Source organism: Pipistrellus kuhlii, unplaced genomic scaffold (genome assembly GCF_014108245.1).
Source record: "Pipistrellus kuhlii isolate mPipKuh1 unplaced genomic scaffold, mPipKuh1.p scaffold_m20_p_2, whole genome shotgun sequence".
Classification (NCBI taxonomy): Eukaryota; Metazoa; Chordata; class Mammalia; order Chiroptera; family Vespertilionidae; genus Pipistrellus; species Pipistrellus kuhlii.
Window position 1 is genome coordinate 114064187 of NW_023425515.1, and position 23952 is coordinate 114088138.

Here is a 23952-nt window from a genome sequence, read left to right on the forward strand (position 1 = left end):
AGAAGAATTTGTTTAAATAAAATCTCAAGGTTGTCAGAATGTGAAAGCCATTCTCAACTGTTCTGTGCATTGTCTAAGAGAATGCAGAATGGGAATCATTTACTCTTAGGCCAAAATGCTGAAAAAAGTTTCATTTGAACAGTGAAATAATTATATGTTATATTATATAATCCTATATAATAAAGAGCTAATATGCTAATTAGACCAAACAGCAGAACGACCAAATGATGTTCTGGATGAAAACAGGAGGGGTGAGGGGTTGTGAGGGCCAGCCAGGGCTGCGAGGGGCTGTGGGGGCCAGCTGGAGCTTCAAAGAGTGGCAAGGGATTGCAAGACTGATCCTCTTGCACAAATTTAATGCATCGGGCCTCTAGTATAAAATAAAAGCACCAATACTGTATTGTCAACATTTTAGTGGCATGTAAAAATTCTTCTGTGAGGTACTTCAAAGTAGTTTAGAGCCATAAAGTTTTGTTCTTATGCTATTCCCCCAATGCAAAAATTAGATGGTAAAACTGTTATTGACCTTTATTTGTTTTATATTTCAATGCCAGATCCTATTATTGAGTGTAAAAGTGCCCATTGGAAGGAACAATTATGGAATAAAATTGTCAATAGTATTATACTTAAAGTTTTATTAAAATAGAGTGTCAGTTGGTTATTTCTACATGTTTCTTGTTTGTTTGTGTTGTTTGCTTGTTTTATCAACACACTAAAGGCCCAGTGCATGAACACGTGCACCAGTGGGGTCCCTTGGCCTGGCCTGTAGGGATCAAGACAAAACCAGCTCTCTAACATCCCCTAAGGGGTCTAGGATTGCAAGAGGGTGCAGGCCAGGCTGAAGGACCCCACCAGTGCATGATCAGGGCTGGGGAGAGACCTGAGAGATGGCCAGTTGGGGAGGGGCTATGGGAGGGCTATGTCTGTCTGGCTCAGTCCCAATCGGCTGGATCCCAGCAGCAAGCTCATCTACCACATGGAGCCTCTGGCCCTGATGATCAGTGCATGTCAAAGCAACTGGCCAGCCAGTCAATTGTCTGCCCCCTGGTGGTCAGTGCACATCATAGTGAGTGATTGAGCAGCCTTAGCATATCATTAGGATATTACATTTTGATTGGTTGAACTGCCAACCTTTCAACTGGGCACTTAGAATATTAAGCTTTTATTATATAGGATGGTGCTATGCACATGGGTTGGAAGCTTCTAAAAAATTAAGTACTGGCCTAAACCAAATTCTGTCCTGAGAAAGGAAGAACAAAAACTGTGGCCCTGGGCAAAGCACTCCAAATCATTAGATTAATGGTGCTAGGTGCCAGCCAGTGGTTCTTCACTTGGATATCAAGAGCAGCATGGGCACTGACAGCATTATGAACAAGAACAGAAGTTTAGGTAACACAACACTAGTTTTTCTACCACTGCAAAATCAATCCCTTAACCTAAAACCCTTTCCTTCGATATCCTTTTCTTTCCTTTCTGTTCTTTGCAAAGTGTTTATAGTTTTATAGGAGAATGGGACCATTTCCTGTTGTGTCATTTAAGTCTACAATGAAAACAAAAATAACTGAAGGTAAAGAACAAATGGGAACAGGCAAAGGAAACTTTTTAAATAGTGCTTCTCTATCTCTAATTTCTGTTGATATGCCAAGTCTTGTTTTGAAGAATATATCTAAAGAAAAACATTCTCTATTTGTCTTTGAAGTAAGGTGGTCTTCCATTAGGTAGTGTAAATAGGATGCTGGAAACTCATGCCAGCCTATGGGCTCACAGAAGTATTTGTTCTGGATGCAATTACATGATCGGGTTGCTTTCCTCAAGTCAACATGATCCATACAAGAAATAACATAACTAGAAGAAACAAATCGTGTTGCAAACATCTATACGTAAAAGAGCTTATGAAAAGTTCATGGAAAAGAAAAGTTGCTTTTTCAAATGTTGAGAAGATATCAGATTAGAATAACTTTATCCCTCCACGTATCATTTATGTTATAAAAGAAGAACAAGTTATGCATGAAGGTCTTCAATGTCCCTTACTTATGACTGCAATGTCACTCTTCCTCAGAACTGACTGTTCTCTGAGCAGAACAGAACATGTGCCTGAAGTTTTGAACAAAAACTGCCCATTGAACTGGAGGTTTCTGGGTGACTTGTCAATGATCATTTTAAGGGCAAATTTTCCTTTTAATGGCAAATTTATATCAAGAATTGACTTTCAGATTTGTTGTATAAACTTTCATATTGATGATAAGAAGTTGTATTTTGTCTAATAATGGAAAAGAGAAAAGCCTCCTTCAGTTCATCCTATAATATATGGAGAATAGAATTATAGGCTATTGAGGCTGAACATTTAATAAATGTTATGTATTAACTATTATTATTAGAAAATACTTAAATACCAATTTAGGTAAGCAATGATTCTTTTCCTGATTATAAGAAACTGCTCATATAGTACATGGATATGGAAAACAAAGGAAAATATAAGAATATATTACATTTCAAATATATTTTTCTGAAACTCCATACTGTTGTTCATAATGGCTCCACCAATCTGCATTCCCACCAGCAATGAACTAGTGTTCCCTTTTCTTCACATCCTTGACAGCACTTATTTTTTGTTGATTTTTTTATGATAGCCATTTTTTTATGACAGGTATGAGGTGATATCTCAGGGTGGTTTTAATTTGCATATCTCTGATGATTAGTGACTTGAAAAATTTTTTTTCCACATATTTCTTGGCCATTTATATGTCTCTGGAGAAATGTCTATTCAAGTCTTCTGCCCATTTTTTTTATTGGATTGTTTGCCTTTCTTTTGTTAAGATGTATGAGTACTTTATAAAAGTTAAATATTAACCCCTTATCAGAGGTATCGTTGGAAAATATGTTTTCCCATTCAGTGGGTTCTCTTTTCAATTTGTTGGTAGTTTCCTTTACTGTGCAGATGCTTTTTATTTTGATATCATCCCATTTTTTTTACTTTATCCTTATTTTTCTTTGCCCTAGGAAATGTATCCATAAACATATTGCTACATGAGATGTCTGAGATTTTACTGCCTAAGTTATCCTCTAGGATTTTTATGGTTTCATGCCTTACATTTAAGTCTTATCCACTTTGAGTTTATTCTTCTGTATGATGTAATTTGGTGGTCTAGTTTCATCTTTCTGCATGTATATGTCCAGTTTTCCCAGCACTATTTGATGAAGAGACAACATCAGAAAAAAATATATGCACCCCTATGCTCATAGCAGCCAGCATTATTTACAATAGCTAAGATTTAGAAGCAGTCCAAGTGCCCATCTGTAGATGAATGGATAAAAAAAGTTGTGGGACACTTACAATATGAAATACTATGCACCTGTAGAAAAAGAGAGATCTCTTACCTTTTGGAACAGCATGGATGGACCTGGAAAATAATATGCTAAGTGAAATAAGCCAAACTGAGAGAAAAAAATCATATGACCTTACTTATTTGTAGAATCTAGTGAAAAAAAATTAATTGACCAACAAAATAAGACCCACAGCCTGGAGACATGGAACAGACTGAAATAACTCCATGTGGGGTTGGGATGAAGAGGAGAGATAAACTAAAGAATTTATATACTTATATGCATAGCCCATGGACATGGGCAATAGGGCAGTGACAACCTGTAACTGCATGGACAGTAATTCCCTGCAATACATTACATAGCTTGTATTTTAGGCAGCATTTTTTGATGGATATGAATTGCTTGCCTTCTTTAGAAGAAACTTCATGCAGAACACTGCATGCCACAGTAAGATAATGTTTTCCAGGGGCACACTTTCAAAATGCAAAGCCCTGGGCAATGTTGCCTTAGAATCCTCTTGAGATCTTGGGGAGAGAGACACTCACATGAGGAAGGATGTCCCTCAGCCAGACAAGATGCCAACATGGAGAAGAGGGACACACAGCATCGCCATAGCTCTAACCACAGAGATGCTAGAGCAGGAGGCACGTGGTAACATTGATGTCCAATCCAGCAAGGTCAATCACTGGTCTTTTGGTGAATACTACTGGGCTGTTTGTGGCTTGTTGACATGCATTTCTGTGAAAGCCGTGAAGCTGGAAAACAGGACTTAAAAGAATCTGCCATCTCTGTTGCATTCCCCACTGTGTCTAATAACGTCTGTGGAACAATGGAGAGCAGGAAGTCCAGCACTGAGGCTGCATTTTGATGTGGGCTTCTCTGCTGATTACTGACGTGGGGAGCCCTGCTCTCCTGGCCTTGACTCACCAGTGCCCTTTGATTAAACACAGACGTGGATTCAGTTACCACAACATGCATTGGTTTTGTTGTGCTTCCTCCTGGCCTCACTTCCTGCTTCGGAAATGAATTCCCACAGTTCATAGTCATTCTATCTGTCCCATCACACACACTTAAATGAAGAGAGCAAGGAGGGGTTGTGCTTCTGATACACTTGGGCAGCTTGGAATTGGAATTCGGAGCTCTTGATCCTAAGACTGTGGTCTTGTCAGCACTCAGATTTGACAAGTGCAACCAACCACGGACAATAAAGACGGCACAGCTGATGAAGGGATCTCCTATATGTCAAAGCCTACTTTGATTAAAATTTCACCACCCCCTTGCAGTTGAAATGTCTTAACTTTTAAATTTTTTCAGACATTTATTTGTATATATAGTCTGAGTCTGCCAGATCTATTGTCTGCAACCAGATCCTGTTGTTCTGTGTGGCTCAGAAGTTCTGAGCCATATTCGCCTTGGTCAAAACAAACAATGAGTCCAGGTTACATGACTGCAGAAAGGTACCAGTGTCCAGACTCTCCACATTACTTTAAAAGTATTTCTTTAAAGAGACTTAATTTTCTTTTTAAAAATATGATTATGGATTATCAATTAAAGGACATCTGTTTTAGAGTTGCCTTCTTCCATAAAAATCATAGGATTTCCAGTCAAAAGGCAACCCGGTTGTCATCTGTTTAATTTCCTGCCCATTGCTAAAATCTCTTCCAGAATAGGTAATTCTCAGCAACTTTTATAGTGGTTGAAATTTTTTATTTTGTGTAACTTAAGTCTACTTCTTTATAATTTCTACCCCTCGTCTTAATTCTGATAAAACAACAATAACAATAAATAAGGTCTTATATAGGGTTCCCTTGTTCTTTGACAGGTAACACAGGTACCTGTGGAATGCTCTTGAAATGTTCTGTTGTTCATTTGTGTGGAGCAGCTGAGAGTTCTTTCTATAGAACACACAAAGATATCACAGTAACATCACAGCCACAAAGGAGTTGGTATAGGGAAGAAGAGCATAAATTATGCAGAAACAATTAACCTGTGCCTTCTTGCAATCCAGTACCCGTCAAGGTTTGTCAGACTGCCAGTTTTGGCCCCATCCTCATAGGCCAGGCTGAGGTACCTCACAGGTACATGGATCTGTGCACCAGTCCTCTAGTAAGCATGTAAGATCTTCAATTAATCTCTTCCCGCTCTCCCCCCTCCCCCTTCCCTCTGAGATTCATCAGTCTATTCCATGTTTCCTTGCTTATGCATTGAACATCTGCCCCCTGGTGGTCAGTGCACATCATAGCTACTGGTCAAATGGTCAAACTGTCAGACACTTAGCATATTAGGCATATATATATATATATATATATATATATATATATATATATATTACTGTGACAGATACATGTGTCCTTGGGAGCTTTTAGGTTTCCTCAGTCTTCTATTGTCCTTCCTCTTTGGTTCTGAGTCCAGTAACCAGAGTTCAAATCCTGATTTTGCCTTTCAGTTATGTAACCACAAATAAGTTTAATTCATTCATCTGAAATTTAATATCCTTATCAGTAAAGTGGAAAGATGCTTAATTTATAGCAGTGATATAAGAATTTTATAAGGCAAATACTAGCCGGTGCTTAGTGCCACATCTGGCACAATTAAATATTCATTTAGTTTATTCCTATTTTATACTAAAATGTCCCCGATCAGGACTGTTTTTATTTTTATTGATTTTTTTTTTTTTTACAGAGAGGAAAGGAGAGGGATAGATAGCTAGAAATGTTGATGAGAGAGAAACATGGATCAGTTACCTCCTGCACACCTCCCACTGGGTATGTGCCCACAACCAAGGTACATGCCCTTGACCAGAATCGAACCTGGGACCTTTCAGTCCACAAGCTGATGCTCTATCCACTGTGCCAAACCAGCTTCAGCCAGGACTGTTTTTAATGAATGGAAAGATATCCCTATATAATACTTTTTTACTTTTTTGTTCAACTTAATTCAATTCAACCGAAGTCTATTGAGTACCTACTGTGTATCAGGCACACTGATATATTCCTTATAACAAGAGCCAAATTATTTTGAGTACTTACTAAATTTCAGACACTCTGTTAAGCATTTTATTGCCTTACATACTTGATTCTCAGAGTAACTATGGGTAGACAGATATATCACTCAAAACTAGAGGTCTAGTGCACAAAATTCGTGCACTTGGAGGGGTTTCTCAGCTCAAGTGTGCCTTCATGCATTCCAGGAGCCCTCAGGGGATGTCTGACTAATGGTTTAGGCCAGCTCCCCACGTGGAGCCTGCCTAGGCCACAGTTGGACATCAGTAGCAATACCACAAAGGCGGAAGAGGCTCCCGCCACTGTTGTTGCACTCACCAGCCATGAGCTCAGCTTCTGGCTGAGCAGCACTTCTCCTGCATTGAGCATCTTCCCCCTGGAGATCAGTGTGTGTCATAGCGACCAGTCATTCCATTCGTTCAGCCAATTTGCATATTAGCCTTTTTTTATTTAGGATATTTAATAAGTAGCATGGTCCTGCCAAACACTCTCCTGGGAGCTCAGAGGAGCCCATTTTACAGAAGAGGAAATTAAGAATGTGAATATTAAATTAACTTAGCTAGCAAGTGGCAAACCTTTCAGGGCTGTTTCTAAAATGTGTAATGAATGTGTTACTTTTGTTAATCATGATGAATTCTTCCAATCACTGTGGTTTTTAGTCCTTATTCTTCTATTTTATCACCCCTTATCCTTCTCTTTTTTTTTTAACAGCATATTCACAGATCTGTGTATCCAGAAAACTTTGAGCTAAGTGGTCAAAACAACCAGTTTTTTGGTTTCTTTGTGTGTATGTTTTTAAGCAGAAATCTTCATTGCCATTAAAGGTTTAGACCCACGATAATTTCTAGTACCTGTTATTATTGAAAGGAATCCAGCAGTTCCAAAGAGAAGCTCTCATACTGGGCAGTTGACTTCTCAGGACTACATCTACAAGACACTCATCCTTCCACAGAGATCCTGCTGGTACCTTAAGAGTGCTCCAGGAATTTGGTCCATTCTTTCTCATTTGGACTGTATGTGCCTGAACGTCTTTTACAGATCAGAGCTGGGCTTATAGAGTATAAGAGAAAGGTCCAGGATCTGACTTTATTTCCACCACTTAGATCTGAGAACAGAGGCACGCAGATGATCTGTCATGAATCTCAGTGTGCCCAAACTATATTCGTGGACCATTAGTCACCTTTTCAATATCCCCAGGATCAACCTGGCATTGGTCACTGCAAATAAAAATGGTTTACTCACAGGGAAGAATATGAGAATGGAAAGACCAAGTTTAGGCAGCTGGTTATCACATTACAAACTAAGCTGAGAAACATTTGGTTTGTATGATAAGTGTTCAGGCAGACTTTAGACATTGTTCATTTGTGTATAAAATTAATATCAAAGGATAATATTATAGCCCAATTCCTTCCAAATATGATCCATACAGTATCATATGTATCTCAAAGGACAATGAGAGCTCTCAGGTTTCTACAAGTGACTGCAAACCCTGAGATCAATTACCTTGTTAAATTGGTATGTCTGACAATCCACTGTCTAGTCTTAAGAGAAACATTCTGTTGTCTGATCAAATGACGCCAATTTCATTTGTTCACCTTGAAATGTGACATGACCCTCAAAACAATGATGTTTTAGAGGCCATCATAAGGATCAAAATATATTTGAGTTTAAATATCACAAGTATCATTAAATATTTTTAAAGATCAGAGAATGAGAGTGTATGGAATAAGGAGATTAAACAATCCACGAGTTGCTACTTTAATCTTATCGTCAAGTCAGTTTTTACTTAACATTTTTTTCTATGTAGTTTCTTAGGAAAAGCTGTCTCTCAAAAATCTGCTGACCATTTCTTAATTAAGCCATTGTAATCATAATGCTAAAGAATCACAGTAGAGACAAAATGAGAATCACATCTTGAGCAATTAGACAGTAGGTCAAGAATGAAAGCTTATTTATAACAGCATTATCATCATCCACTGTCTCTTGCTTACAGTGTATTGTGGCAAAGTGAAATCTATTTCAGCTGTAATACGGCAATGGCTGTTATTTATGAAACATAAAAAGATACTGAAATACAAAAGGGCTTGAAAGGACCAGGGTAAGATCAGATAAAAAAAAAAAGAGAGAGAGAGAGAAAGAAACAGGCATCATGGGATGGTAACTACTCTGCCACGTACTGACAGGGAGGTTGTATATTTTTAGAATATAGTGAAAGGAATGGTGCTTTTACTTAGGTTTTTATGGTTTACCACGAGATGCAATTTTCTGGCCTTATATGCAGTTGTAACAAAAGTCAGAGACATTTTATGATAGCTGCCACAGTTCATAAATGATGGGATACACTAAAATATTTATAGAACTGTAAAATCTTGATTTCTCTCTGGTTTAGCAGATGGGGTCCTAAAACCAGTTCCCAGATTGTCACATTTCTTCACCCTTTGATGACAAAAAAAAGCCTGTTATCAGTTTTCTGCTCTGGAGCACAAGTTCACTGGTGTGAAGAAGGTCACACTTTCAGCCAATTGTCCATAGCTGCGCAATGCCAGTGAAGGCAGCTGTGAGAGAAGCTATGGCAGGCCATGCAGAATTGCTGGAAGGAGGACTAGAGTAGAATAAAGAAGCTATCCTTTGAGGATATTTTAGCTATTCCATTGTCTTCGTTCCTGGGAAAGTTCATTTCCCAAACTATCACTCACAGTGATAAGTATGTCAACATTAGGGCTCATCTGGTTTACTTCATGTAGCGATCACTTCATAAGATATATCAATGTTGAATCACTATGTTGTACAATTGAAACTAATATAATATAATTTGGCAGCTATACTTCCATAAAAATTAAAAAACAACAACAGTCTGTTTGGGTGGCTGAGAGAATTTCTGCTATTTTGGGGTGTGTGTGTGTGTGTTTCTTTTTTACCTGTATATTCTAGGATAAAATCCTTAGTCTGTGTAAGGCCATCAAATTCAAGCAATGAAAAGAAACAAATGAAAATTGGGCAGTGGTGATGATAATAATTCACATTGAAAAATTGCTGATGCCATTTCCTTATTTTAGGAGATTGACCAATCAAAGGACTAGAAATCCTTATGAAAATGGGTTTACATGGAAGTTATTTAAGAAGCATTATAGGAAAGGCAACCAAAAACCAATTTTAGGCAAATATATGAGATAGACAGGAAAAAAGGTAGATGAATAGATAATAGTTAGATATATATGTTTTTTTATATATCTAACTATTATCTATTCATCTATCTTCTGCAAGTATAAGTACAATTTGTAGTCAGAATTTATAAATTTTCTATTTCCTCTTATGGAATGTTACTGAAATTAATTAGATAAAAAATCTAATTAGAATCTGTACATTGATGGTAATCCTTTTACTTATAACAAATAATTATAAATCTCTCCTGATTCCTACATTTTCCCATCAAATTAAAGTAAATGCCTCAGGAATAAAAACATTTGAAATAAAAGTTTTCATACACATCTTCATAGATGAAAAGAGTGATAAAATTAATCTACCCAGTGGTGTCCAGCATCAACAGAGAGCATGGAAACTTTAATCCCAACTACATCCCAATATCAAATGGCCAGAGATAGTGAAATTTGTAATTCAGTAAACTTCCAGGGTGACAAAAATGATTAAGTTTGTGGACCAAAACCCAGTTCACTTCTGTGATGCTTGATGAGGCTGCAGCTTAGCCATTCATTAGGTGTTGATGAGCTGAATATTTTATTTTTAATCTATATTCTCAGAATCTTTGTTAATATAATATTATGTAATGACCTCATTTATATAAGAATCTGACTTGGTGTTATTATTTAAGTCTGAAAAATAGTGATATGCCAATATCTACCATTACAGCCAAGATATTAGACATTTCTTTAGAGCTTATTTGAAATAATTTACTAGAGGGAATGAAAACAATGTAAGAAAATGTGGCTAGGTATCTACTATCTAAGATCACCAACATGCGGAGGATAATGGAAATGAGAAGATGCGCGCCAGCCGTACTGCTGAAGGAACATTTGAGAAGCTATTGGTTAACTCCTGGAAGGAAATGTTTATGTCCCTTATGCAATGGAAATCTGCTTTGATTTAACAAATAGAAATATGTTGTGCACTGTAGCAAAAATAAATGATTAAATGGTGACTTACAAGCATATTTATTGGGTAGTCAGTCCCAACAGAGGTTTAGGCTAAAAATTCCATTAGCAGAAAGATGAGCTGAAATGGTTTAAAACTGTGTTTCAGTGTAAAGGGTGCTGTCAGAAACCCACAGAGAGTTATGTAATTATCTTAAATGATGTTTCACTGCTCACAGGGTAGAAAGTTTTGGTCTGCTGTCTTTGGAAGAAATGAGCTTGGAAAAATTGTATAAGGGGGTTCTGAAATGGGTTTACAAAATCATTTTCCTAAGTGGAGATTAACAGAGTGACCTTGACACCTGGGGACAGGAGCATCCATTTATCTGTGTGTTTGTGGAAAAACATAGTAAATTCATCAAGGACAAGAGTCAATGGTATGACCTGATGTGCCCACAGAAATGCTAGCTGGGAAATTCTGTGGGAAGTTCTTATCATTGCCTCAGATTTTTTTTCAGGTTGCTATCACAACTCAAACTTGTAGCATAGTGCTAGCCTCATCCTTTATGGTGGCCTCAGACACCCAAGCAAAGGTTTAAAGGCTGGATTGTAATCCCAGTTCCATCACTGATTCTTCATGAAGCCTGGAATAAGCAGTTAGCCCATGAGTTTTCCTGATTTCATTTGCACAGATAAAGAAAGTGGATAACTACTTTTTGATGAGTGTATCCCTGGAGCTGGCCTACTTGTCAGGCTTTAAACTAAAATAGACTATCATAGAATATTGACACAATTATGCATTGAAGAGAGCTAAAAAGAAACATAATGCATTTTGGTTTGTGTGTACTTTCCTTCATTACTGTAATATCTGCCACCCTTTGCAGAAACTACCCTGAAGATATACCTGGGAAAAACAAACAAACAAAATCACCTCATCTATGAGGAAATGCAAGCAGATTACAGACTACAATGTTGAAGACAGGGAATAACAACTCATTTCTTAATAAGACACTAATTTCTTAGCGATTTAATGTTTTAAAAAAGAAATTATCTATAAAATTTAAATATGTTATTAGTTTTCTTACCAAAAAATCAGTGTCCTCCCCAAAATCACAAGAAAAAGTTGCATTAAAAATAGTTTACATTTCTGTTTCTCTTTGCTCTATAGAAATCAAAAGGCTACAGTTAGTTTTTTTATTTATTTATCTAGTTTATGTCTGATGCAATTATTCTTTCTCTTCAAAAGAATACATTCAATTTTGATAGCCTAGTTAGGGGGACTGTGGTAAGCAGGACTCTAAGGTGGCTCCTAAGAGTCTGCCTGCTGCCTTGCATGCCTGTGGAATCCTCTCCCCCTCAGCAAATACAATCACTTAATATGATCAAGGTGGTGAGAGAGCCACTCTCATGACAACACTGTTATATAAGACTCAGAGCAGATGAGGGAGAATTTCCCCTTCTGGTCTTGAAGAAGCAGGGAGAGGTCACGGCACAAGGAATGATTGGTAATTTCTAGGAGCTAAAAGAGACCCCTAGGCCCATGGTTGGAAAACTGTGGCTCATGAGCCACATGTGATTCTTTGGCCCCTTGAGTGCGGCTCTTCCACAAAATACCAAGACCTGGGCAAGTCTATTTTGAAGAAGTGGCATTAGAAGAAGTTTAAGTTTAAAAAATGTGGTTTGCAAAAGAAATGTCAATTGTTGTACTGTTGATATTTGGCTCTGTTGATTAATGAGTTTGCGGACCACTGCCCTAGGCTAACAGTTGGCAAGAAAGTAGAGATGTTGCCGAAACCAGTTTGTCAGTGGTAGAGCGTCCTTCTGCGGACTGAAAGGTCCCAGGTTCGATTTCTGTGGAGGGCATGTACATTGGTTGTGGGCACGTCCCCAGTAGGGGGGGTGCAAGAGGCGGCTGGTCGATGTTTCTCTCTCGTCGACGTTTCTAGCTCTCTATCTCTCTCCCTTCCTCCTCTCTGTAAAATATCAATGAAATATATATATATATATAGTAGAGATGTTATACTGACAAGGACAAGTGCTTGGGGGTGGGGTGGGTGAGCTCTACTCAGGGGAGATAATAGCTTCACTGGACACCCTGATTTCAGCCCAAAAGACCCTGGAGAGAGGCCTAGGGAGCTCCTGACCATTGTGAGGTGATAAGTTTGTGTGTTCTAAACCACTGTGTGATGATTTATTATGCAGTGATAGAATATAAACACTAATGCTAAGCATTTGTTGAGAAAAGTTCTCATCTCTCTCTCTCATATATATATATATATATATATATATATATATATATATATATATATATGAGAAGTGGCAGGGGCTGTGTGGAAAAGATGGGTTCAAACTCTCACAGCAGGAGTTTTCTGTTAAGCATAAAAAAGCAATATATATAGTTAAATAATATTTGAAAAAAAATTCACCAGCTCAAGAAATATCCAGTTTTAACTATGTTAAATACTAGTGGCCTGGTACTTGAAATCTGTGCATATTAAAAGGGAATTAATTAGAGGAAAGATTTTAATATTGCTAGTTTCCCTTTCTCTATAATAGAAGTGTCAGAGATAAAAGAAAATTAGTAAAATGTATATGAAAATCTTCCTCCTGTCAGAGTCTGGGGCATACCATGAGACTCAAAGTCAAGTCCCTGCCCACCTGCATGTGCCTCAAAATCACGTGAGACCCCGATCCAGCCTGCCCTACCCCCATCAAGCCCCGCTGGATAGGGGCCACAACCTAAGTCCCCTGGCCTGGCGCAGGACAGGGGGTGCAGCCTCAGGTCCCCCGGCCCAGCTCCATGCAGCCTCAGGTCCCTGATGATCACTTGTTATGGGAACCTCGCCTCCACTGTGGGAGCAGCCATCTTGTGCTGGTGTGGCAGTTCACTTGCATATTACCTCCTTATTATATCGGATATGTCACAATAGTGCCATACAAACCGTAGTAACACCCTGATAGTTCTAATTATATACATAATAGATGAAAAACTATGAAGATACAAGCTGTAAAAATCACTGATTGTAAAGAAACTTCTTCCTTTCCTGCCATTTGTGTATTTTTTTCAGATGTGTATGCATAAGTAGCAAAAATATACCTTTATTTGTTGAGCTTTATTCTTAATCGTTGCGATATTGTTTTTATTTAACCCAGATATTAATTAATTGAAAAGAAAGGAAGGGAAGGCCTAATATCATAGGCATACTCAGTATATGTCTATGAGATAGTGGAGGTACTGTTTGTCTGTTGGTCATACCTGGGAGCAGGTTATTGGCCAGATGGGCTTGGTCACTACAAGGGCAAGAAATCTGAGCTAATGAGCTCCTAAACAAAAGGAGTTCCCTCTCTTGCTGCTCATACCTGTCTCCAGGCTCTCCTGCTCTGCTCTTGCCCAGGTGGGCCCCTCCCACAATGGACTAATGGGCTGAGAATAGCCTGATGCTGTGCCTCACCCAGCTCCACCAAGGAAGGGAAACTCTGGACACTGGCTTTGCTTTTATCTCTGCTGAATTCCCAGATGCAACTTTTCAAGGACTGGTTTTAGGGAAATGTGACTTTGCAAATTCAGGGATGAAATTCCACACAAAATAAAGCTTTCTACAACATTTCATCCTCCACATACTACAGGAGTTATGTTAAGATAAATACCTTAAAAAGCAGGTGACTTGCCTATAAAACCACCTCAGTGGATGTTTTTAGAGCCATGATTAGAAAATGGCAAATATCTTACTTTCCAAAAATTTAAGCTGTCATTAAAGAAACAGAGCGCCCCAGTTGGTTCGGCTCAGTGGATAGAGCATCCTTGGTCTGCAGACTGAAGACTCCTAGGTTCAATTCTGGTCAAGGGAACATGCCTGGGTTGCAGGCTTGGTCCCCAGTAGGGGATATGCAGAAGGCAGCCAATCAATGATTCTCTCTCATCATTGATGTGTCTATCTCTCTCTGTCTCCCTTCCTCTCTGAAATCAATAAAAAATATCCTTATTATTTTTAAATAATTCTTTATTGTTGAAAGTATTATATATGTTCCTCCCCCCCAAACTGACCCCCTCCTGTCCACCCCATGTCTGCCCCAGGCCCTCACTGCCATTTGTCTGTGTCCATGGGTTATGCATAAATGCATACAAGGTTCTTGGTTGATTACATCCCACCCACCCATTCTCCCCTGCCTTCCCTCCAAGATTCTGCACTCTATTCCATGCTTCCATGTCTCTGGATCCAGTCCATTTATCAGTTTATTTTGTTACTTAGATTCTACATATGAGTGAGGTCATGTGATACTTATCTTTCTCTGACTGACTTACTTCACTTAGCATAATACTCTTCAGTTCCCTCCATGCTGTCTCAAAGCGTAAGATATTCTTCTTCTTTTTTGCTGCATAGTATTCCATGGTGTAAATGTACCACAGCTTTAATAAAAATAGATGTTTAAAAAAAGAAGCATGGTATTTTATCTAATTAGACAGAAATTGACAATGTTATATGTGGAAATGACAGAAATGTTAAATTGTTAAGAATACTGATTTTAAAATGTTTAATAATAATAATAATAATAATAATAATAATAATAAAAGCACCCTGGATGGCAATGGTAGTGGTTAGGCCGTCAGCCTGTGCAGCAACGAAGGGTTGCAGGTTCTATACCTGAGGTGCAGTGTGGATGAAACCAATTGATGTGGCTCTCTCACATCGATGCATCTCTCTCTCCTCTTTCTCTCTCTTTCCCTTCCCAGTCTCTCTATCACCCTCTCTGGAATCAATGGGGAAAATATCCTGGGGTGAGGACTAACAAAAAAAAAATAAAATAAAATAATAAAATCAATAAAACCTCATTATATGTGATTAAATGTACGTGCTACATTTGTATGTGTGTGTATCTCCTTCTTGCAGTGGTCTATTATAATGGCATTCTTCCTTTTCTGGAAAGGGGCTCAATGACAACTTCCACCAGCTTCTAGGAAACTGTAGAGGGACTTCCTAAGTTTGCATCTACGATTCTTATGTCGCCTGTCAAATGCAAAACCTGAACTGATCATTTCCAGAATAAGAAGGATTCTGCAGTTCCCTAGTTACTTTGGTGTGGGAATTAATGTTCAGTTACTGCTTTGGAGAATGACTGCAGGTGTCACTATGCTACACATAGAACTGCAGTAACCCTGAAAATAGCACAGTATTCCATGTACTAGAATTATTTACCTGCTTATCATTAGGACAGAATTGGACATAGAATATTACTGGAGAAAACCTAGAAAGAAAGAAAAAAAGAAGAGAAGGAGGAGGAAGAAGAAGAGGAAGAGGGAAAAGGGGAAGGGAGGAAGGTGAAGAAGGTTCTGGGGAGAGAAACATTTAGATTTGCACAGGTACCAAAATTATTGCTTTTTTATTGCCATAGAGATAAATGTACTTCCATCCACGTCTTGTAACATCATTTTTCAGGAGTATGAATCGGAAGTCAGAGAAGTTTTTCCATTGGTTTCCTCCTGATCCCCGTGAAGTGCTTAAACATGTAATGACAAAGACAGTAAAAATGAGCACACCCTGGTGTTGGCCCTGCTGGTATACAAATGAGTTTATGGGAGCACAATGGGACAAAGGAAATCAGATGATATACTCATATGAAGTGTGGCATTCATTCTTCATCTTTTTCCCATTCCAGTTTATTTCCAGGGATTGATGGTGATTTTTACCCGGAAAGCTGTGATCCATAATGCTGATTGCTTTTAATTTTATGGGAATGGTCCAGTAAAAACCAACCCCTTCACCCTATTAAAATGACTCCTCACTCTCCCACTCTCTCAGGAACTGTGCTTAGCTGGTAAATCAACCTGATTATTATTCTATTACAGAGGACATGCAATAATTTACATTTATATGCCAGCAATCCCTTTCTTGTTGCCCCAGCAAGAGCTAGGCAATGATTTATAAGGATGCGAAAGTTCTGGCGCAGATGTTATATAGCTTTAGTGTGCTCGCGTTGTAGTGTGATGGGCTCGTCCTCAGGTGTACCGGCGTCGCCCCCACACAGGTAACACATGATTCAAGGCTAGTGCCAGCAGATTCAGGATTGTGTTAGTTCAAGGTGTGCACCTGCCCCTGTGATCATAAATTTGTTTGGTGTTTTTATTTTTAGCAGGTCAATACGGAATGCCATCCTTAAGGGGGGGGAGCTGTTTAGCTTCTTGTAATTAGATTACATGCCTCTGTTGAATCCCTAATGGACCCCTGTACCATAAAAACATTCATTTCTGGAACAGTTGGCAGTTTCGTTATGTTTCCGCCCTTTTTCCAAACCTTCCCTCTCCATGCTACTCTCTCCTTGAGCGGGGGGGGGGGGAAGCAAAATTATACAAACCTGAAAGATTAAAGTGCAATTTGGAAAGAAAAACATTTATCTTACTCCATTTCATTTATTTACATATTTCATAATTAGAATCAATTGAAAGATAAATCGCAGGTTTTGTTATACTTACATTGTGCCTATGGCTATATATATTTTTTAAACTTTTAATAATACTCAGCTGTGGATATTTTGCTTTGCTCATGGAGGTAATCTCTGGAGATTCTTCTATTCAGCTGTCAAGATGAAAATGGTCACAACAATTCATGTCACCAAGATGATATGATAGTTATTATTTCTTATTAACCTGTACAAGATGACAATCACAGATATGCATAGTTATATACCCCTTGGGGTTGTAGCATTTTTCACTTCCAATGGACAACACAACCAAATCTATAAAAAGTATCTAAACCTCCCCCAAAATAGGGCAATTGAGGTTGCAAATACATTTCATTTTATACCATTATAGGATTGAAGCTTTGTGATATATGGGAAAACTCTTAATTAAGGAAGGCCTTTAAATATGTGGAAAGTGGTTCTCAAACTTTAGTCTGCCTAAGGATCAGTGAGGATGCTTGTTTAAAAGCATCTCTTCAGGGACACCAGCAGAAAGAGTCTGATTCATTAGATATGGCAAAATTTCCAAGAATCTGCACCTTAAAAGTGCCCTGGGTAAGTCCAATGAGGAGGCGTATAGAATAATCTTCAAGGAAAACATTTGTAGCTCTTCTAAAGCAGCAGAGATTTTTTAAAATTATTATTATTATTTAAGCTAATAAAATACATGTTGACCCTCACCTCCAAATTGTGGTTAATTTTTCTGAAGTCATAGGTCCAATTTACTTTTCAAAAGAAATCAGGCAAAAGAATATACTGTCTTGGATGATTGCCATATCCCCATTAGGTCTTGGCAATTGCAATAACTTTTCTATTAATAGTTTTGGATATTTGTGTGTCTTTTTCCCCCCCACTAAACATTCATATTTTCCATGGCTTTTAATATATTCTTTATATTTTATATATTTTGTCTACTAATACTGTATTTAGTAGACACATATTTTTAGATTATGAGTGAACATTTGAAAAACTAATAATAATATACTTCTGTATTTAGTTTTACATGATGATTCATAAGTGGATTTCACAGGAGCAAAATGTGGACACTACTATTTGTTGGGTTCTTTATATAGTACTTCATTCATTCATTCATCCATCCATCCACACATTCATTATTACTTTCATGATTCCCAAAATGGTCTTTGTCTCAATAAATATTAAAATTTAATATAAAATAAACAAAAACCATAGAAATACAAAATCCCATTGTTAAGGAAATGACTTGCCAACCTTATGTTGGCAATGCATCCCTTATAAAGGAATTAGTAGGGCCTAAGAGGAGAGCATCATTTCTTTATTGTCTCCCCAGCCTGGTGACATAGTGTGCTACAAAGTGGTTGCTTAGTAACTGACACAGTATGACCATGTTTCCTTTCTCCATATGCAGACATAGTTAATTGCCAGAGTTTGAATCATTACTGTATATTTCTATTTTAGTGACTTTATTGGTATAAAAGCTAAAGAATTTCTGAAGTCAAATGTTTTGGTCTAGTGCAACATATAGTATTAACTGTATTCAGAATATATGTAAACAATTATTAGAAATAAGTAGTTTACATAAATAAGATCTACCTTTTGTCTAAACGTGGCATGTCTTGTCACACCACCCCAATTATATCTGAATTTGTTTGACTGTCCTAATTATTAATTAATTTCTTTGATAACTAAAGTCTAAAACGATATGGACATTTCCCCTAGTCTTATTACTTCAAATTATTTATTACTTGAAGCTAAATTTGGAATAAGTGTTTCTCTTATTAACTGACTTAAGAAAATGTGGGCAAAATAAGAATTTCTTGAATGTTCTACTCTTAAAAGAATAAGTAGGGTCAAATACCCCAGTGATTGAATTATCTCATTCTGAATACATCTTTAATTTATGTGAGGCTTTAATCTATATTTGGGGAACTTTATCCATAACTCCATCTGGTAAGATAGTCTGAAGTCTACTTCTAGAACAAAATCTTTTTTTATTATCTTTTGTTCTTTTTGAATTGCTTTTAGTGTGCTTTCTACATGAAATGACTTTTTGTGTATGCATATTATTTCTTGATAAAGGTATTTGTTCTTCTTTTAGTCTCTTTATGCATTTGTTTTAAATCAAGACTTTTTTTTCAGTGTCTGCCATATTTTCTTCTTAGTCTTATCTGTTGTTGGGGTTTTAATTCATTTAATTAAAGTTCTGTTTTGGACCATTTTCTCAATCCTATCCAAGAGTTCATTCTTTTTAATATCTCAACTCCTTTCCCAAGAGTAGGAATAGCCCCTTAATTTTATACATAGAACATATCAGGAAGACAATGAAAGTATATTCCTTACTGCAGTAATTTGGCAACTAAAATAATAGAGTGTTAACATTCATGCCTTATAAATATAAAGACATTCTAATACTTTATAATTCTACCTGAAGACTTTTATTCTGATCAACTCTCCAAAGAGGAGGACCCTGCAACTCTGTCTTTAATAGCTGGGCTACTCTTCATGGTCTTGGCTTCTGAACTGAAGTGTTGGACTTTAGAACTGATCAGCATACCCATGATGTTTCAGTGCAGTTCCTTCTATCAAGAGAACAATGGCAATCTTTGCTATAAATACTTATCACTACCTTTGGAAGAAGAACAAAAGAATGGAAGCTTCTGTTTGTTTTTAGTGGCTCCTGGCATCTCAACACAGCAGGGAGTGCCTGTGGAAAACCTCCAGTGGCATTATTCTTGTCACCGTTTGTACAACTGTTTAACGCCAAGGTACTACTTCTCCTTTCGGAGTCCAGCATTATAGAAAGAAAAGATGTCTTCATCAGACCAAGATACAGATCCATGAAGAACTGACTTAGAGATTCTGTCAACTTTCTACTCTGCGGTGTAGATATACAAGCCGTGGGATATTTTTATTCTGTTGTTTCCAAAACTTGTCTCCCAAGGGAGGCAGCCAGTGACAAAGGATTTTTTCTAAAGCAGCAGAGCCTGAGGTTGTCATCTCCACAGTATTTGAACTACTTTACAGCACCATTTAGGACCAGAGGCAGTCTTATTGCATTTACAAGTTCCACTTTGCTTTTGACCAAAGGCTAAAAATCTCAGAGCAGTGTGTGTGTGTGTGTGTGTGTGTGTGTGTGTGTGTGTGAGAGAGAGAGAGAGAGAGAGAGAGAGAGAGAGAGAGAGAGAGAGAGAGAGAGAGAGAGAGAGAGAGAGATGTGTGTAAGGAAATACTTTTTTAAATTTATTTTTTGTTTTGTTTTGTTTTCTGACCACAAGTTTGTTCAACACAAAATAGCAACTTTACTGAGGTGGCTGACCATGTCCATGACCAAATTTGCCTCTAAACTGGAATTCAGTTGCTGACCCAGGCCTCAGCTTTCTGGTCAGCACCAGGGGGCACAGCACTTCATCTGTAGGTGCCTCTGTTGGCTTCCACTCATGTAAGTCTTTTTTTTTTTTTAATATTTTTTTATTGTTTAAAGTATTACATATAGTAGTACATATATCTCATTTTCCCCCCATTGACATTCCCCCAGCCTCCCCACCCCCTGTTGCATGCCCTCTTTCCACACCCACCCAGTGTCTTCTGTCCATTGGTGTGCTTATATGCATACATACAAGTCCTTTGGTTGATCTATTTCCCTCCCTCCCCAACACTCCCCAGCATTCCTGCTGTAATTTAACAGTCTGTTCAGTGTTTTACTGCCTCTGTATCTGTCTTTTTATTCATTAGGTTATAATTTTCTTTATTTTCCATAAATCAGTGAGATCATGTGCTATTTTTCTTTCATTGCCTGGCTTATTTCACTTAACATAATGCTTTCCAAGTATATCCATGCTACTTCAAATGGTAAGAATTCTTTTTTATAGCAGCATAGTATTCCATTGTATAGATGCACTGATTTTTTAATAGACTCATCTGCTGATGGGCATTTAGGCTGTTTCCAAATCTTAGTTATGGTGAATTGTGCTGCTATGAACATAGGGGTGCATATATCCTTTCTGATTGGTGTTTCTAGTTTCTAGGGATATAGTTCTAGAAGTGGGAATACTGGGTAAAATGGGAGCTCCATTTTTATTTATTTATTTATTTATTTATTTATTTTAAAATATATTTTATTGATTTTTTACAGAGAGAAAGAGGGAGGAATAGAGAGTTAGAAGCATCTATGAGAGAGAATCATCGATCAGCTGCCTCCTGCACACCCCCTATTGGGGATGTGCCCACAACCAATGTACATGCCCTTGACAGGAATCGAACCTGGGACCCTTCAGTCCAGAGGCCGATGCTCTATCCACTGAGCCAAACCGGTTTCAGCTCCATTTTTATTTTTTGAGAAAACTCCATATTGTTTTTCACAGTGGCTGCACCAGTCTGCATTTCCACCAGCAGTGCATGAGGTTTCCTTTTTCTCTACATCCTTGCCAACACTTGTAGTTTGTTGATTTGTTGATGATAGCCATTCTGACAGGTATGAGATGGTACTTCATTGTCATTTTGATTTTCATTTCTCAGATAATTAGTGACTTTGAGCATGTTTTCATGGTTCTCTTAGCCTTCCTTCTGTCTTCTTTCAAAAAGATTCTATTTAGGTCCATTGCCCTTTTGTTTTTTTGGATCATTTATCTTTCTTTTATTTAATTGTATAAGTTCCCTGTAGATGTTGGAGCTTAAACCTTTATCAGTGATAACATTTGCAAAGATGTTCTCCCATATAGTGGGCTTTCTTGTTTTGTTGATGGTTTCTTTTGCTGTGAAAAAGTCTTTTATTTTGATGTAGTCCTGTTTGTTTATTTTTTCTTTACCTTCCATTACCCTAGAAGCGGTATTGGTGATTGCTTCGGTATATGTCTGAGATTTCTCTTCCTGTGATTCCTCTAGTATTTTTATGGTTTCCTGTCTTATGTTTAAGTACTGTATCTGTTTTGAGTTTATTTTTGTGTATGGTATAAGTTGGTGATTTAGTTTAATTTTTTTGCATGTATTTGCCCAATTTTCCCAACACCATTTATTGAAGAAACTGTCTTGACTCCATTGTATTTTCATGCCTCCTTTGTCAAATATTAATTGAGCATAGTGGTTTGGGTCGACATCTGGATTATTCTATTCTATTCTATTCTATTCTATTCTATTCTATTCTATTCTATTCTATTTCATTGGGCTATGTCTGTTCTTATGCCAGTATCATGCTGTTTTGAGAACAGTTGTTTTGTAATACAGCTTGAAATCTGGTATTGAGATCCCTCCTTCTTTATTCTTCTTTCTTTGGATTTCTGTGGCTATTCCGGTCTTTTTTTAATTCCAGATGAATTTTTGGAGAGTTCTTTCTAGGTCTGTGAAATATACCATTTGTATTTTAATGGAGAGTGCAATTAATCTATATATTGCTTTGGGTAGTATGGACATTTTATTGATGTTGATTCTATCAGTTTATGAACATGGCATGTTCTTCCATCTGTTTAAATCTTCCTCTACCTCTTTTTCCGGTGTCCTATAGTTTTCTATGTATAAGTCTTTTCCCTCCTTAGTTAAGATTATTCCTAGGTGTCTTAATTTTTTTTGGTGTGATTGTAAATGGGATTGCTTTTTTAGTCTCTCTTTCTGTAATTTCACTATTGGTGTATAGAAATGCCATAGATTTCTTGGCATTAATTTTGTATCCTACTACATTATTGAATTCACTTATTAAATCTATTAGTTTTTAATGGAATCTTTTGGGTTTTTTATGTACAATATCATGTTATCTGCAAATAAGGGCATCTTTACTTCTTCTTTTCCAATTTGGATTCCTTTTATTTCTTCTTTTTCTTGTCTAATTACAATGGCTAATACTTCTAGTACTATGACGAAAAGGAATGGTAAGAGTGTGCATCCCTGTCTTGTTCCTGTTCTTAGGAGAAATGATTTGAGTTTTTGCCCATTGAGTATGATGTTAGCTATGGGTTTATCATATATAGCTTTAATTATGTTGAGGTATAATCCTTCTATTCCCACCTTGTTGAGAGTTTTTAAGTCAAGAAAGAGTGTTGGATTTTGTCAAATGCTTTTTCTGCATCAATTGATACGACTATATGATTTTTATGTCTCAATTTGTTTATGTGATGTATCACATTTATTGATTTGCAGATATTGTACCATCCTTGCATTCCTGGGATAAATCCTACTTGGTCATGGTGAATGGTCTTTCTGACATACTGCAGGATCCGACTTGCTAGAATTTTGTTGAGGATTTTGGCATCTATGTTTATGAGGGATATTGGCCTATGATTCTTTTTCATTGTGTTCTCTTTATCTGGTTTTGGTATTAGGGTGATGCTGGCTTCATAGAAGGAACTTGGAAGTGTTCCTTCCTCTTGAAGTTTTTGGACCCTCATGTAAGTCTTGCAGGTCACTTACCCTTGAGATGTTTGCACCTTGAATGGCCAGTGTCAGGCTGGCTGTGGCGCAATGTGATGCTAGCCAAGATCTCAGGGGGCAGGTGGAGATAATTGCAGACATACTGGATGCCCTCATTGGTAAGGTAACAGTAGAAGTGTCTCCAGGCAAATTCTTTCTTCACATAACTATGATTTTAGAGACTGCATGGTCTTCATGATGTGAAGATTGGACACATTCTTTTTTGCCAGCTCAGGGTGTTTAGGCATGTGCACATTCTTCTTGGCCAGCATAACCCCCTCCCCCCCTTAAAGAGGAGTTCGTAAATGGCAATCTGGTTCTTCTTAAGCATCAACATGGTGACAGCTGCTTCGTTTCAGCCCTAAGCTAGAAAAGTAGGAAAGAATTATTGACCTTGGTGAAAATACCCCCAGAGAAAACATTCCTGATAGTTAGCAAAGCTGTTTGCGAAAAAGAGCAAACATTTTCATAAATATATTTTTGATATGGAATTTTGGGACTGAAACCCTGATTCTTTGCTGGAGATGAAGAATGAATCCAGGGACAGAAGGTGGTATAACAAAAGTAGACATTCATTGAAGAACAGGTACAGAGTCCCACCTAGGGAAAGGGAAAGATTCTCACAGCAAGGACTCCCACATGGGAAGAGGAAAGAGTCCCACCAACTTTCTATTTCCATGGTTTATAAAAGCTACAGTTTCCTGTGC

General features: G+C 37.5%; 1 pseudogene; it reads right to left on the reverse strand.

The window, feature by feature from the left end:
• Window positions 1-20104: 20104 nt before the first annotated feature.
• On the reverse strand, window positions 20105-23582 carry LOC118723665 (annotated as a pseudogene).
• Between the last annotated feature and the right edge of the window lie 370 nt (window positions 23583-23952).